This window comes from Tiliqua scincoides, chromosome 1, assembly GCF_035046505.1.
Source record: "Tiliqua scincoides isolate rTilSci1 chromosome 1, rTilSci1.hap2, whole genome shotgun sequence".
In the NCBI taxonomy this organism is placed as follows: domain Eukaryota; kingdom Metazoa; phylum Chordata; class Lepidosauria; order Squamata; family Scincidae; genus Tiliqua; species Tiliqua scincoides.
This window is the reverse complement of record NC_089821.1, coordinates 8948981-8966140: the sequence shown is the minus strand read 5'-3', so window position 1 is coordinate 8966140 and position 17160 is coordinate 8948981. Positions and strand designations below refer to the sequence as shown.

Below are 17160 nucleotides of genomic sequence, written 5' to 3'. Positions count from 1 at the left end.
AGACCCGTGCTCTAGGCAGTCATGTCTATTGCCGATAGCCCCAGCAGGCTTTGCAACAGGATCCCTGGGCAGGCACAACCACCCAGAGTGTACTTGTGATGAGACTGGGTGCCAGGAGCAGCAGAAGCACGACAGAACTGTAAGCGCTACTCACGTGTGGGAGGGCTATCTCCAAATGCTGGATCTGGCCCACAGGTTGGGGTTTGGAGAACCCTGCGTTATGGCATCTATTTTCTTTAAACAATTTCAATGCTTTGAAATTGTATTACCTAATTATTTGGTAATGATATGTCATTAATTACACAGGTCTGCAAAAAAAAATTTTTGGACAGCTGTTTTGGTTTTGTTGACTGATTCTTACATTTTTTGGTGCGCTGAATCCAAAAACGATAGCAGTTTTGTCCTGGGACATCAGGTTTTCGAACAAACGGGTGGTCATCATTTTAAAAAATCTCTTAACGCAAATATTTTATTTACATGAAAAATACTCATTTGCACAGGTGACAACAAAATTAACACCACACTCAAGTAGATTGCTTGTGAAATCATCTTTTTTTAAATTCTAAACTTCTTTTTGAGCTTTTCCTCTTGTAGATGGCTTCCGGAAGATCCCTATACAACATCCATCAGTAGTCAGCCATCATCGTTACACTCCATTTCTTTTATATCTTGATGGAAACGTTCTCCCTGCTCTTCACTCACTGCTCCCAAATTTTCAGGAAAATAGTCAAGGTGTGAGTTGAGAAAATGGACTTTTAAGCTCATGGAGCAACCAAGCTTGTGGAACGCTTTCAACATTGTTTCCACCATTTCCTTGTAATTTGGGTCCTCTTGGTTTCCCAAAAAGTTATTTATGACCACAGTAAAGGCAACCCACGCTTCTTTTTGAGGGAGTCATTGAACTGATGAAGTCTTTGTCGGATATGAGTTTTCTAATATCTGGGCCAACAAAAACCCCCTCTTTCAGTTTTGCCTCCGTTAAACCTGGAAACTTGGATCCCAAGTACTTGAAGCATTCGCTATCTTTCGGAAGTGCCTTAACAAATTGCTTCATTAATCCTAATTTTATATGGAGTGGTGGTAATAAAACCTTCTCAGGGGGTACCAATGTATCTCTGAGAACATTCTTTTCACCAACAACTAGACTTCTTGGTGGCCAATGTTTTTGCTTCCAGTGATTTTGTCGGTCTCTACTGTCCCATAAACGTAGAAAACAAGGGTATTTGGTGTACCCAGCCTGTTGTCCCAGCAGCATACACAATACTTTTAAATCCCCACATACCAACCAGTTTTGGTTTTGATAACCCACTTTCTTGAGTACCAACTCCAAGTTCTCATAGTCTCCTTCAAGTACACTGAATGAGCAACAGGAATGGACGCATAACGGCCACCATTGTGAAGTAAAACTGCTTTTAAGCTTCTTTGGAAGAGTCAATGAAAAGCCTCCATTCAGAAGAATCATACTGAATGTGGAACTGAGCCATCAACCCCTCTAAATCAGAGCAAAACACCAAATTGCCCTCATGAAAAAAGTAAGACAGAAAGTCTTTTTCCCGATGTCTGTACCATGCAAAAGATGTGCCTTCCATCAACAAATTTTTGCTTTTACATGTATTTTCATGTTTTTGGGAGCACTGGCAGTGAAAATAAATTTGTTTTTCCATGTTCAGTTTTTTCCCCCCCAAGTATGATGAATTTGAAATTTAGCGATTTCCAGCTACCTGTTTGACCAAGGCACATTTCGATTGTGAAAAAACCTGACGTCCCAGGAAAAAATGGCGGTCATTTTCAAATTCAGCGCACCAAAAAACATAAGAATCAGATAAAATTATGAAAACAGCTTTTTGGTTGCAGACCTGTGTTATTAGGCTGAAAATACCTACACAGTAGTAATCCCTCCCCAGGAATATCCATGGGCATAAACGTCTGCTAAATGAACCAAGAGGCACCTTTTCAAGTTGCACCCTCTCCTGTTTAGCAATGGGAGAGCAACTATCCCTCTTCACCCCAGCTTGGTGTCTTTTCCAGTGGCTGTTGCTGGTGTCTCTTGTGTATTTATTTTTTTTAAATTGTGAGCCCTTTGGGGACAGAGACTCATTTATTGATTTATTTTACCATGTAAACCTCTTTGTGACTTACTCTTGTTGCAAAGCGTATATAAATATTCTTAATATTCTTCATCACAATGTGCTGTCTTTGAAGTGTTTTAACACCACTCCCATCAAATGTTACATTTTCCCCGGGGTACTTAACCTGATGTTGCCAAGCTCGCCATCAAAGTGCTTTCCTCCTGAAGCCAAAGAGAAGCCAGGTGTAAACAATTTTCAGCCCCATAATAGGCTTAATAAACACTGCTAACTTTTAACAACCATTTAGCAGCATGCTTGTGTTCAAAAGGTTACAATATTTGGTGACAAAGGTGTCCGTGAATTAAGATCAAAGACAAATCCAAACAGGCACAAAATAGAAGGAGCTGAATGTTAGCAGAAAGGACATGAGGCCAACAGTGACACTGTACTGGGGAAAAAATTACCTTTATGGATGCATAGAATTTCTAGGGTTTTTTTTTTTTTTTTTGTGTGTGTGTGTGTGTGTGTGTGTGTGTGTGTGGGTTTGGGTTTGGGTTTGGGTTTGGGTGTGTGGGTGTGTTTAACTGCTGTTTTCAGTTTGCACTTTTTAAAAGGAATCATGTGAGCTAATAACACAGGACAAGCTCGTTCAGTTCTAACTTCCCCGTAATTACTACAAACCAAATGCAAATTAGACTGTAGGGTCTGTTCAATGTACATTTCTGTGCCTGCCAAATCATGTTTGGCAGTGTGGTCAAGCAATAACAGATGCACACTGTGCCTAGTTTTCTCGGGCTTTTCAATAATTAGGAGGACTATGTATTATAATAAACCACATCCCTTTGGCTGAGAGCTGGATGCAAATTGCACACTAATTCACTTCCAAGTTTTTGGAAGCACACCAGAAGACATGAAAATCAAGGGGCTGTACCATTTACTCCAGGAAAGGCATCTAAAACTGAAAAGCCTCTGTTGTAAGTAAGATTTCTGTGCTCTGATGTATTGAACAATATATTCCCTTTCCCGTTTTCAGCTCAGTAATAACATGCAAGAGTTAACACAACAATTCCTGAATAATCCTTTTGAGCGCCTCTCTGTTAATCTTGAACTGAGTGATCAGTTTCCTACCTTATAAGGAAATAATTAGTCCTTTTTTTCTAAACTGGGTGATAAAAACACAATTGTGATTAAGCTCTCATTTAAAGACATATCATTTGGGACAGAAGGGGTGGCCATGAAATGGCTATATCTTCTCAAATACAACACATTAATAATCCCTAATTTATTAACTTGAATTTTAACACCACCCAGAGTGTGTGAGTCATCACAGTTTGTTTAAACTCACAGAACAGGAATTTGAATGATGCAACAAAATGATCCAAAGAAAATGCGTCATTCTTAGGTCCCAATAAAATCATACAACTAACTTGTCGCATTTATAATAATGAGATTTAACCATGATTACCCTACTCTGGAAAGAGACATTTAAATATCAAAGTTTTTAAAGTTAGCGACATCTTTTTTGAGGTTGTTTTGCTTCTAATTTTATATGACCTCTTTGTCTGTGGTGACTAATAGTTTAAATTTATTAACTGGTAATTAATCAATATTTATGTAATAATGTGTATAACATTTAAGTAACATTATTATTAGTAGTAGTATTAGTATATTCAAAATGCCAAATATCAACATCAAAATAGGGAAAGGGTTATTTTCCTCCTCATTAATTTGAGCATTAAATGAACAAAAAGACTAATAACTAGGTAGAAAAGGGCCTGCATCCCTCAAAAGCCATGTAAGTGTTGCAATTTTCTGTGAGTACTCATGAAATCGTAAGGGGTACTTGCATTATAGTTACAAAACTCAGATGGAAGAAACCCACCTCCCACTCCTGCAGTCCAAGACCTCCTGACCCCCTGACCTTTGTGAGGGAGAAAAGCACAGGAGGAAGCCCTAGCTCCCTGGCAAGCAGAGAAAATTTCAAATGCTCTGATTCCTGCAGGAAATGACATTTCTGTGTTCAGTAGTGTCATTTCAACTTCTAGCGTCAACTAGATCTACAGTGTTTTGTTTTTACAGCACTCAACACTGTGCCAGATATTTGATGCAGCCCTTCGGCCAAAAAGTTTAGAAACCCCTGGTCTAGATCAGTGTTTCTCAACGTTTGTACTTCACCATGTCACTTCACATGATCCACCTATTGGACGCACCACCAGAAGTAACTGGTGATGCACTAAGTACATCAGGTGTTACAAGGTGCCATGTAAGCAGCCCCTCCCCTCCAGTATAAGGGAGACTCAAGGAGATGTCCAAGCACCAATATGAAAACCTGGGTGCCTATGAATAAGTTTTATCAAAGATTTGCAGCTAGTTCATCCTTTGATCTTGCCTTTCCTCACTTCTCAAGCCACAGGATGCTTTTGCAGGAAAGAAACTCAAGCTATTTTTTCTCCCAAATCCTCCTTTGTGAATGTTGGTGTTAAACACTAAGAGTCCATCTAATCCCTGCTACCTGGGATATGAGTCACTGTAAGTGGTGTTCCTCTTACACTTCCCACTGGGGAATGTATTGGCAACCTTTAGTCTCGAAAGACTATGGTATCGCGCTCTGAAGGGTGGTTCTCGAACAGCGTCTAGTGTGGCTGAAAAGGCCAATTCGGGAGTGACAATCCCTTCCACACCGGGAGCAAGTGCAGTCTGTCCCTGGTCTGTCTCCCTGGCTATGGGCCTTCCTTCTTTGCCTCTTTGCCTCAGACTGTTGGCAAAGTGTCTCTTCAAACTGGGAAAGGCCATGCTGCACAGCCTGCCTCCAAGCGGGTCGCTCAGAGGCCAGGGTTTCCCACTTGTTGAGGTCCATCCCTAAGGCCTTCAGATCCCTCTTGCAGATGTCCTTGTAACGCAGCTGTGGTCTACCTGTAGGGCGCTTTCCTTGCACGAGTTCTCCATAGAGGAGATCCTTTGGGATCTGGCCATCATCCATTCTCATGACATGACTGAGCCAACGCAGGCATCTCTGTTTCAGAAGTGCATACATGCTAGGGATTCCAGCACGTTCTAGGACTGTGTTGTTAGGAACTTTGTCCTGCCAGGTGATGCCGAGAATGCGTCGGAGGCAGCGCATGTGGAAAGCGTTCAGTTTCCTCTCCTGTTGTGAGCGGAGAGTCCATGACTCGCTGCAGTACAGAAGTGTATTCAGGACGCAAGCTCTGTATACCTGGATCTTGGTATGTTTCGTCAGCTTCTTGTTGGACCAGACTCTCTTTGTGAGTCTGGAAAACGTGGTAGCTGCTTTACCGATGCGTTTGTTTAGCTCAGTATCGAGAGATAGAGTGTCGGAGATCGTTGAGCCAAGGTACACAAAGTCATGGACAACCTCCAAGTTCGTGCACAGAGATTGTAATGCAGGGAGGTGAGTCCACATCCTGAACCATGACCTGTGTTTTCTTTGGGCTGATTGTCAGTCCAAAATCTTGGCAGGCCTTGCTAAAACGATCCATGAGCTGCTGGAGATCTTTGGCAGAGTGGGTAGTGACAGCTGCATCTTTGTCAAAGAGGAAGTCACGCAGACATTTCAGCTGTACTTTGGACTTTGCTCTCAGTCTGGAGAGGTTGAAGAGCTTTCCATCTGCTCATGACGTCCCATAATATCCCAGCATAGCATCCCTCCCAGTGACTGTCACTGGTATCTCCCTGAAGTCTTTTGTTAAAAGATTGCCAGCCCCTTTTGGGACAGGGAACCATTTTCTCATTTCTTGTCATATGGAAACTGCTTTGAGAATTTTGTTGTTGCAGCCGAAAAGCAATATATTAATAATTATTATTATAACAACAAAAATACTACACAGGTGGGGCCTCAGTATTTGTGGGGGAGCTGTTCTTAGGACCCCCAGCCCACAGATACCGAAAATCGCGGATAAAGAAGTCTGCGTGGATTTTCCACCCCTTAAGCCCTCCGAAGGGGACCAGAGCTGCACTCCGGTCCCCTCTGGAGGGCTTTCTGAAGTCTGCAGAGGCTGCACATGTCCACCTGCAGCCTCTGCAGGATTCAGAATGGCTCCTAGAGCAGAAAAAAGCTATTTCCGGTTTCCCTTGGGAAACCAGAAGTGACATTTTAATGCCTTTTAAAGCACTCTGAGGCCCAGGGAAGCCCCCAGGGCTTCCCCGAGCCTCAGAATGACTTAAAAGGCACAAAAAACAGGGAGCCATTAGTTATTTGATTTTTTCCTGTAAACTGCTTTGTGAGCTTTTTGTTGAAAAGTGGTATATAACTACTACTACTATAAGTATATATATATATAAGTATATATATATAAGTACTACTACTTATATAAGTACTACTACTACTACTACTATTATTACTAACAACAACAACAACAACAACAATAACACAGCTCTGGTTCCCTACAGAGGGTTCAGGTAGGGCTGAGTCTGGCTCAACGCTGAGTCTGGCTCAACCAAACAGTCACCGCTAAAGTGAGTAGCCCCATAGCGGGGCTGCTTCCTTTACTCAGGGGAAGGGGACAAATGTCCCCTTCTCCTTAGCGGGGGCCCTCCATAGAGCCGCAGGGTCCCACAGCTCTGGGCAGCTCAGGATTGGGCTGCCCCTGTACAACAATTACTTGTTTAAAAAATGTGATAAAAACCAGCAAAATCCAAGTCTATAGTAATATGTGTAACACATATTTCAACTCAAACAGAAATGTTAACACTGCAATTTTCTGCAGAAATCCTCACCTTGTGGATATGGTTTATAAACTCCTAAATGCTTGTGTAATGGAATAAGTGGGAGAGAATGTGCTTCATGAGCAAATACTCTTAAACTGTGACAAAATTAGGATTTCTTTATTCTACAAGTTCCCTTTCACAGGTGTTGCAATCCCCGGGCATATGTCTCAGGATCTTGACATACTAAAATTCAACCTATTGTAATATCAGTTAATGCTCATGTAGCCTGTTACAAAAGAGCCTCTAATTTATATAAGTTCCTATTGGGTAAACATAATAGTCTACAGGGAAAGATTGCAACCAAATGGGGGGGAAATTTAAATTTAAATGACTCATTGGAGGAAAGAAGTAACATTTGTGAGCAACCTACAGCAATCTCAATTAATGGAAGACACGGATGGATTCACCTTAACTGTATTTAACCAGTGAGGAAACCCCTTTGCAGAGACCCGGGTCCGGTACAATTTATATTGCCAAAAATAAGGCTCAAATAGTTCCCACTATCAGACAACAGCTGATCAATGGATTGTCACAATTCTGATTGGTTTAACATGAAAACTAGTACAGTACTTTGGCATGGCTTTAATTCATTGAAAGAAAAAGAGAAATAGCAATTATATGAATATTGCAGTTGTTATTCAGTCTTTAAGTCGTGTCCGACTCTTCATGACCCATGGACCACAGCACGCAAAGCTTCCCTGTAAGTACATAAGAACAGTCCCACTGATTCAGGCCATAGGCCCATCTAGTCCAGCTTCCTGTATCTCACAGCGGCCCACCAAATGCCCCAGAGAGCACACCAGATAACAAGAGACCTGCATCCCGGTGCCCTCCCTTGCATCTGACAAAGCCCATTTCTAAAATCAGGAGGTTGTACATACACATCATGGCTTGTAACCGGTGATGGATTTTTCCTCCAGAAATTTGTCCAATCCCCTTTTAAAGGTATCTAGGCCAGACGCCATCACCACATCCTGTGGCAAGGAGTTCCACAAACTAACTACACGCTGAGTAAAGAAATATTTTCTGTTGTCTGTCCTAACTCTTAACTTTACTTTTCTGAGTAAAGAAATATTTTCTGTTGTCTGTCCTAAATATCTTCTGTTGTCTGTCCCAACACTCAGTTTTAATGGATGTCCCCTGGTTCTGGTGCTGTGTGAGAGGGAAAAGAGCATCTCTCCATCTACTCCATCCTTCCCATACACAATTCTGTATGTCTCTGTCTACCACTAACTACTGGAGTTTGTCGAAATTCATGTTCATTGCCTCGGTGACACTATCCAAACCCTGCTGTTCCCTTCTCCTTCCACGTTCAATTTTTCCCAGCATCAGGGTCTTTTCTAAAGAGTCCTCCCTTCTCATGAGATGACCAAAGTATTTAAGCTTGAGCGTCAGCATCTATCCTTCCATAAACAGTCAGGGCTGATTTCTTGTAGGTTTCACTGATTTGATCTCTTTGCAGTCCAGGGGAGTCTCAGAAGTCTTCTCCAACACCATAATGCGAAAGCACCTATTCTTTCCTCCCCCTTAACCTGACTGCTCTACATTTTGGGTATTACATGCTGCATCTATGCTTTTCTTAGGGCCAGAACTATTGGAAAACACTGTTGAGTTTGTGACTCATGTGCACTTCATACATGTGCCAACCCAATTATCCTCTTCAGGAAGTAGGGCAGTATGTGTATGTTTGTATACTTAAACATTATGTTCTTATATGGGAATTGTGCCCTTATATGGGTATGTGTAACCACCTGGTTTTAGAAGTAGGCTACCTCAGAATGCCAGGTGCAGGGGACTGGTACCAAGATGCAGGTCTCTTGTTGCCTTGTGTGCTCCCTGGAAGAGACAGTCGACAAAGTTAACATGTAGCTGTGCCCGGAACCATGGACCTGAGAACATCTGATCCTGGAACTGAGAATATCAGTGAGAATATCACTGGACCTTAGAACATCTGCACTTAGGCCAGAGAACCACCAAGTTATCCCCTCTAATATCATTATCATGCTTCCTGGGGCATCTGGTGGGCCACTATGAAATACAGAAAGCTGGACTAGGTGGGCTTTTGGCCTGATCCAGCAGGCTCTTCATATGCTCTTATGTATACTCAGCTGCACTTTGTCTGAAATAAGACCAGAGAACTTCTCAGGAATTACTAATTGGTTGTACTACACCTACAAGCCACCTTTATCCACAGGCAAATGTGAAAGAACTTAAGAGGTGTGACTTTTGACACAGAGGCATAACTAGATAGGGTACAAAGTACTAAGTTTGTGGAGACCCTCACTGTGGTGTGCAAGTGGTCCCCCTTCCCCTCCCCTTTGGAGCCATTCCAAGTCGCTAGAGCAAAAGAGAGACATTCACCTTGACTACCCAACACTCCGTGATGCACTCACCTCCGTTTTGCTCCCATCGCTTGAAATGACTCTGATGGGGAAGGGGAGGGAACATTTGCATGCTGTGATGAGGCTCCCTGCAAAACTTAGTGCTTTGCACTCCCTCTAGCTATATCACTGGCTACCCAGGTGCCACTGCTGGATAGGATTGCGCTGTTGGGTCTCTTGATTCCCAGTCTTGAGCCACTGGGATAATCAGAGAAAGAAACCTAATCAAACAGACATCCCAATACAGAGGCGCTATTAACAAAGTGCTATCAGAAGGCTGAGCAACATTTTGGGTTGGAGAGGGGTTAATTTAAAACTGAGCAGAACCTCCTTCGTGAAGTAAATTTAAAAAAAACAAACACTGATTTGATAATTTTTGCATATCAAGGATTGCCCTTCTGCTCTCGCAACTGAGCCAAGACTCAATCCCCCAAATACTATGATGGCTTCTGTTAATTAGATAGTTTATCCATGATGGGTTGTTGACACTGAGATGATTTGTGTTAAATCATTTTAAGATGTTCTGTGAGGCATTAACGGGCTAATAGAAGCACTGTTCATTCACGTACCAGGATGTGACTTCCACCACCCTTCCAGCCTGCTTCTGGCTCTCCACTTATGTTTAAGTCACGTTTTTTGAGTGCGTGCAGAACACTGGGAACACCAAAACACCCCGAATTAAGCGCCTTGAAGTTCCTTTGGTTTCCAGAGGCCAGAATCAAGCCCATGCTTCGCTCCCCCATTGAAATCACATTTCAAAAGAGCAGGTGTGACTTCAGTCGTAACCTGCAGTCCACTTTTGGTGAACGGATTTCTCAGAATTGAAAGTTGGGCTGAGCCAAATCAACTCCCAGCTGTTCCGACAGCATTTTTTGCCGATTTTCCCTTTCTGACTAATTTTAGCACACGTTGTAAAAAATATTTGCTTTTCCCCTTATTTATTTAACACACTGATAATAACCAACTTTTTCTTATTGCACAAAGTGACTCTTGTTCAGAGCGACTCCCGGTTGACTTCACATGTGCTCAGTGATGTCTTCAAGTGACTACAGCATTGTGACAGTGCCCTTTTTACCGCATGCTCTATGGTTGAGGGGAATCAACTAGTGCAGTGTGGTTCCCAAATGTCTTAGCACCAGGACTCACTTTTTATTTATTTTTATTTTTCACATTTTTATACCGCCCTGCCTCCAAAGAGCTCAGAGCGGTGTACACAGCGGCTCCCCTCCTGTCGCCCTCACAACAGCCCTGTAAGGTAGGCGAGGGGGGATTCAAACCTGGATCTTCCAGGCCTGAGTTCACCCCCCCAAACCACTACACCATCCTGGCTCTCATTTTATGACCTACCGAGGTTTACAAGACTTTTTTTAAAAAAAGAGATCTATTATTTATTTATTTATTTATTTATTTAAAGTATTGATTTGTTTATTTTATTGTCTACAAAAACAAAACCAAAAAAAAAAAAAAAAACACTCAATTTCTCATCATGAGGCAGCCCTAATGAATAGCCTTAAGGCTTGAGAGGCTTAGCTATGTGACCCAACCTTCACCTGCCTCCCACTACCTGTCACTGACGGACTTGGAAAAAATACACCAGAAAAAAGACACTCAAACATTTATCTCCCTACATTTACACAAGCTTGCAAACGGTAGGAGCTCAGCTGTTTTCAGGGTAATCTATCAGCAGCTATCTTGCAAACTGCAGGAGCTCAGCTCTTTGCAGGGCAGTTAGCAGCTCTCTGATTTTTGAATAGCTTCAGGGTTTGAGGAAATTAGTTATCTGATATTTCCATCACCCCTGTTTTCATTGGAGACTCTCTGGAGATTTCTGGAGACCTGGAAGACCTGGAGACCTGGAAGTCCTGATCCACAGTTTGAGAAACACTTATTTGATTAACTCAGGAAGAACTTCCCACAGTCTAAATTACCCCCAGTGATGCCATCATGTAGCTAAGACTGAAATTCCATATACACTTGAATGGAACTTACTTCTGAGTAATGTATAGGATTGTGATTTAAATCCAATTAGCTACATAGCATCATGCCATGACATCATCCATTTCTTACCATGATTCCTGATATGCTATGCTAAGCCCGATGGCTAAACTAGGAAGGAGACAGAAGTGGCAATTGGGGGGGGGGGGATGTCATCAAATGCAATTGAAGAATGTATGTATTGCAAACATTCTGAAACTAAAACAAAAAAATATTTAGCATGGCCCTGACTTACAATGGGTAATACTAGCTGAACAATAAAAATCCTATACTGTGGTTTAAGTAGCATATAAAGCAGCATTCTGAATAATAAGTGACAAAGACTCAGACATGTCTTTGCTTGTTTAAGGCAAGACTTCCATTTACGGAAGGAAGCTTCCTTGCCCTTTACGGCCTCTCTAACTTGGCTGGTTAGCTATGCGGGCACCCTCCTAGATTTAGTGGAGCCCTTCTTTCTTTGCGGTATACACTTCCACTGGGCCTCTATTACTGTTGATTTGAGCAACCTCCATGTACTCTGTAGAGATTGGACTTTTTTACCTTCCCTTTCAACCTCCTTCTAACCAACCTCCTCATTTGAGGGAAGTCTGCCCATCGGAAGTCAAGGGTTTTTGTGAGAGATTTGCCCGGTATTCTTCCCCCGATGTGCATGTTGAAACGGACTGCAGCATGATCACTGTTCCCCAACAGCTCCGTAACATTGACATCTCTAACCAGGTCCTGATTACTGCACAATATTAAATCGAGAGTCACCTGTCCTCTGGTGGGCTCCATGACTAGCTGCTCTAAGGCACAGTCATTTAGCATGTCATTGCTAGCATATCATCATTAGCATGTGATTGCATAGCATTGATTGAATGTAGCCCAATTATAATCCATAGTTTTGTTCCATGTATTTATTGGTGGGGGGGTACCAGGGCAATGGGAAAATGTAGGTTGAATATATATACAAATAATTATTATGAAAGAAAAAAAAAACTGGAATTGCTATGGATACAATTTGTAACAATCATAATTATAATGATGTAATTATATAATAATTGTAATTATGATGAAAAACGAACAAATTGTTAAACAAAATGCAAGAAAGAAATAATTCAACTTATTTCTCTGTTTTTGTTTTCTCCGCAATTAACAGAATTTTCTCCTATGTCGTAGGGTCTCTTTTTCACTCTTTCTTTATTAACATCCTTTTTCTTCTATCACTTGATTTCTATAATCTCTGTCTTTTCCCCCACAAATTATCCCCAGAAAAACAGGGATTTGTTTAATGACTCCCCTTCCTTTTCCTTTGTTGGATTTTCATCTCCCCCTTTTCCCCGCCATTGTCTCCTCTCCGTTCCCCATTCAGTTGGCTACAAATCTCTACTGGCACGTCGATCTGAGAGAGGATTGTAATTTTTTAAAAAACGTTTTTCTAAAATATATTTTGTATGTAGGAATAACACTTGCATATGTGCCTCTCTGGGTTAAAAGGGATGTCAATCATCATGCCTGAGAACATAAGCAGATTGCTGGCGTGGGTTGGAAAGGAATTTTTTCCCCCCACAGATTTATACAAGTTAGGGAGTAAATTGACCTGTTAGGTCAAACCGATTCCCTTACCTTCCAAAGTAGTCCAATCTAGTTTTTAAAGACCCACACAACCCAACACGCATTCCGTGCTAGAGAGGTTATTTCCCCAAACTGATACCACTCTACTATGATGTTTTATTTTCATCTTTCCACTACTTCCTCTGCATTCTTCATTGTTGAGATCAATATATATATATTTCACTAAATTCCAGTGAATATACATAAATATATATATTTATATATAAATATATATAAATTTATTTATATATATATAAATATATATATTTCACTAAATTTCACTAAATGTCACTAGAACCACTAGATTTCACTAAATTTCACTAGAACCACTAAATTTCACTAAATTTCACTAAATGCCAGGCACCTGACATTCCATAATACCTGCAGAGCTTCCCTTACTATTTCAGCATGAAGGCACAAGGATAAGCAGTCAGTGTAAGGAGGAGAATAAATATTTATTTACTCTCTAGAGCCCATAGGCAATTTACAAAATATTTAAAATACAAAGACTCTCCATTCATCGAAAACCTATCAATCAATCCCATCTGCAGTAAATAATTCATTTTTTCTTTTTGGACAGAATGTTAATCAGTCCCTACTAAATGCGTGCGTTTGTGTGTCTAGTCTGTACTTGTCAATGTTCAATCAAAAAAGTGTTACAATAAGCAAGTTGCTTGCTGCTTGGTACAATTTTGAAACCAGAGTCACCTGTCTGTTCTGTTCACACAGGCATGGAGGTTCACCCTCCAATCTGCCCACACAGGAAAATAGCTTTGCCCCATTCCCATTAGTTGTTGCAGGGGAGAAGATTCCAGTGCACCCATGCTTCCATGGGCTGCCTCATTCATTCCAAAGGAAGAGGCATGCGCAACAAACCTCTCCATCACAATGAATGTGGCAGTTTCTATGCGCAAGAGCTCTGTATCGGTGACATAGCCAGATGGGGAACCTGGTAAGTACTGCCACAATGAATGTGTAAGCTGCCCCCTCCCGCTCACCATCAGAGCCATTGGGGAAGTGATGGCAATGTGCAGGGGCTCACCATTTGGCAAGCATCTGCATATTCTCGGCACTGCCCCAATGGCTTGGACAGCGAGTGGAAGGGGGAAGCTTACACGGTGCGTTGTGGTGCCTGCAATACTTTCCGCTATACATCTGTTCTGTCTGTAAGGTCAGAGGGCTCTTCCAGTTAGGAGTCATGCATCGGTGACACAAGCATTTATGCTTTTGACTCCCCTTCGCCTGACTAGTGTCATCTCTGCGTTTCTCAATGATTCTGGCATGGATTGTGACCATAATGTTGGGCTGAGAAAGAAGTTTCAGTTTTCACACCACAGTCACTGGCTGACTTTTGGAATGCTACTTTCCCGCCCTACTTGGAAAAGGATCTGTTGGCAACCTTCAGTCTCGAAAGACTATGGTATCACGCTCTGAATGGTGGTTCTGGAACAGCGTCTAGTGTGGCTGAAAAGGCCGATTCAGGAGTGACAATCCCTTCCACACCGGGAGCAAGTGCAGTCTGTCCCTGGTCTGTCTCCCTGGCTATGGGCCTTCCTTCTTTGCCTCTTAGCCTCAGACTGTTGGCCAAGTGTCTAATCAAACTGGGAAAGGCCATGCTGCACAGCCTGCCTCCAAGCGGGCTGCTCAGAGGCCAGGGTTTCCCACCTGTTGAGGTCCACTCCTAAGGCCTTCAGATCCCTCTTGCAGATGTCCTTGTATCGCAGCTGTCAGAAAAAAATACACGTGTTCTCAGCACACATTCCATATTCTCTCAGGTCTGGTTAAAAATAAAGCTTATGAGTTTGATAAAATAAATCATGGGGAAATTTCACAAACCTCTATCTGGTTCAATGGGGTTCACTCAAGAACTTTGCCTAAATCTCAAGGAAAGACAAGGAAGTTTGGCAGGAGCTGCGCTGGGTGAATTGCCCTATATATGGTAACCGAATAATGAAATGGTTGAATTCATGCGGTAAGTTTCAAAAGATCAACATGCTCAATACACATTGTCTCAGTCCTTAGTAATAACAATCAATTCTTATTATTATTGCTTCTCAGAGCATGCATAAGAAAGGTTTGCTAAATTGTTAAGAGTGTGGGTGGGTGTATCCAGCATGTAATTAGTCTATGGAACTCCTTGCCACAGGATGTGGAGGCGGCATCTTGCCTGGATGCCTTTAAAAAGGGATTGGACAAATTTCTGGAGGTTACAAGCTGTGATGGATATGTGCAACCTTCTGATTTTAAAAGTAGGCTACCTCAGAATGCCAATGCAAGGGAGGGCACCAGGATGAGGTCTCTTGTTATCTGGTGTGCTCCCTGGGGCATTTGGTGGGCCGCTGTAAGATACAGGAAGCTGGACTAGATGGGCCTATGGCCTGATCCAGTGGGGCTCTTCTTATGTTCTTGTGTGTGTGTGTGTGTGTGTGTGTGTGTGTGTGTGTGAGAGAGAGAGAGAGAGAGAGAGAGAGAGAGATGGCTTTCTCTTTGAACATCTGTAATTTTCAAGTATTTATTATCTTTAATTTTTTTAAAATCCTTCTCATCCATAGAGTTCAGGCCAGCACACATCCCCCCCTCCTTCTCCTGCCTTCATTTATCTTCTCAGCAATCTTGTAAGGTAAATTAGGCTCAGACACAGAACCCAACTTCACATGACCCTAACACTGCCAGTAAAAGATGGTCCTGAAAACAGGGAACGATCAGCTATAAATTGTTCTTTTAAGCCCCCAAACGGTTACGGAAAGGACAAACAGGCATAGGAGTATGACTGGTGATGGAGGAGGTACCACCTCCCTCCCCCCATCATTTTTACCCTAAAAGTCACTTCCTGAATCACATATTTGCCCATTTCTGCAAATGGCAGTTTGAAGGGAAAATACCCACTTGAGGGCTAACTTTCTCAGAGCAGCAACTGTTACCCTGCACATGTCCAATCTCGTCTGAACTTGGAAGCTAAGCAGGATCAGGCCTGGTTAGTACTTGGATGGGAGACCACCTGGGAATACCAGGTGCTGTAGGCTTATACCATAGTCTTTCGAGACTGAAGGTTGCCAACCAATCCTATGCATGTCTACTCAGAAGTAAGTTCCTTTGCGGTCAATGGGGCTTACTCCCAGGAAACTGTGGATAGGGTGGGGCTGTAAGTGCAGGGGGCTGGCAGGAGGGTAGGGCCATCCAGTGGTAACACTCCGCTTGCCATTGTATGGAGAGAGTGGTAAGGAGAGTTTCAGCATGGACAATTCCATGCTGGAGAATCAGCTATACAGCGAGGAACCAACCTTGGCTGCAGACAGTGCGTTTGCCACCCCACTATGGTGCCTCCTCAGCCATAGGGCCCAATTTGGCCAAATGGGTCAAATATCCCGGCCCCAATAGGCAGCATTCAAGTCCAGATTTCCCCAGTCAGTCCAGCATTCTTCACTACACCCCACTGGTTCTCACCACCCCAGGTAAAACCAGGTTCTAGGTCAGCTACTGATAGAACGATAACATTGGAAGTGACAATCTTGGTGTACAATAAAAGACAACTTTTGGAATAGTTGCTGTGAAGTATCCCTAACGAGGCCTAGTTTTGTGTGTTTCTATTTTCTGTAGCCTTTGTAGATCAGAGTAAACACCATAAATTAATCATGAAAAGCAATTGCTGCAGAGTCGACGTTAAGGACACAACTTCTTGAAGCCGCATCTCTGTCATATCGGAAAAATCCTTTATAGTTGTCAGGCACTTGTCATTCAACAAACTAGGCTTTGATACCTTGAGAGGCTGGAACCCAAACCAGCAGCAGTCCACCTGTTTGCTGCACTTGATTCCGAGAAGAAATTACTCCTTTATTTGCACCATCTGGTGTCTGAGTTTCAAGCGAGCAAGAGCGGATGGACACCTGGGGGTTCAGATGCTGACATACCAGCAGGAAAAATCATAGTATTAGAAAAGGAAACAAAGATTTCTAACGTTTTGCTTTGCAAGATGGGAAAGAAAACAGGACTGGAGTCATTTTTAGAACCTGGAAGGCTCTCTTGTGAATTGCACGCACCTCTGCATCTGTTTTTAGCAGCAACACTCGGAAAGGTGATCGTTTCAAAAAAAGAGTGCAGCAATACCTTGACTTTCATCCACTTTATTTCATTGCTTGGTTCTTTCAGCCACTTTCATTAAAACCACACTTCAAATTTTGTCCACCTGTTTTCCTCTTTTGTCCAATTTCATGCAACGTTCCACAACGTTTGTTGATGTCTTATGTTCATTTGTCTTTTATATCTGTTTATTTAGGTTGCACATGCATTTGCATGCTTATATAATGAGTTATTTCCATTTCTTGCCGACCAAAATAAGTTTGCAAGTTTAAAAAGCCTATGCTTTGACATTCATCCATTTTTGACTTTCATTCAAGCGC

The 17160-nt window shown here is 42.3% G+C and overlaps 1 pseudogene; it reads left to right on the top strand.

Moving 5' to 3' along the window:
* The first annotated feature begins 15669 nt into the window (after positions 1 to 15669).
* Positions 15670 to 15786, top strand: LOC136637765 (5S ribosomal RNA; annotated as a pseudogene).
* Positions 15787 to 17160: the final 1374 nt, after the last annotated feature.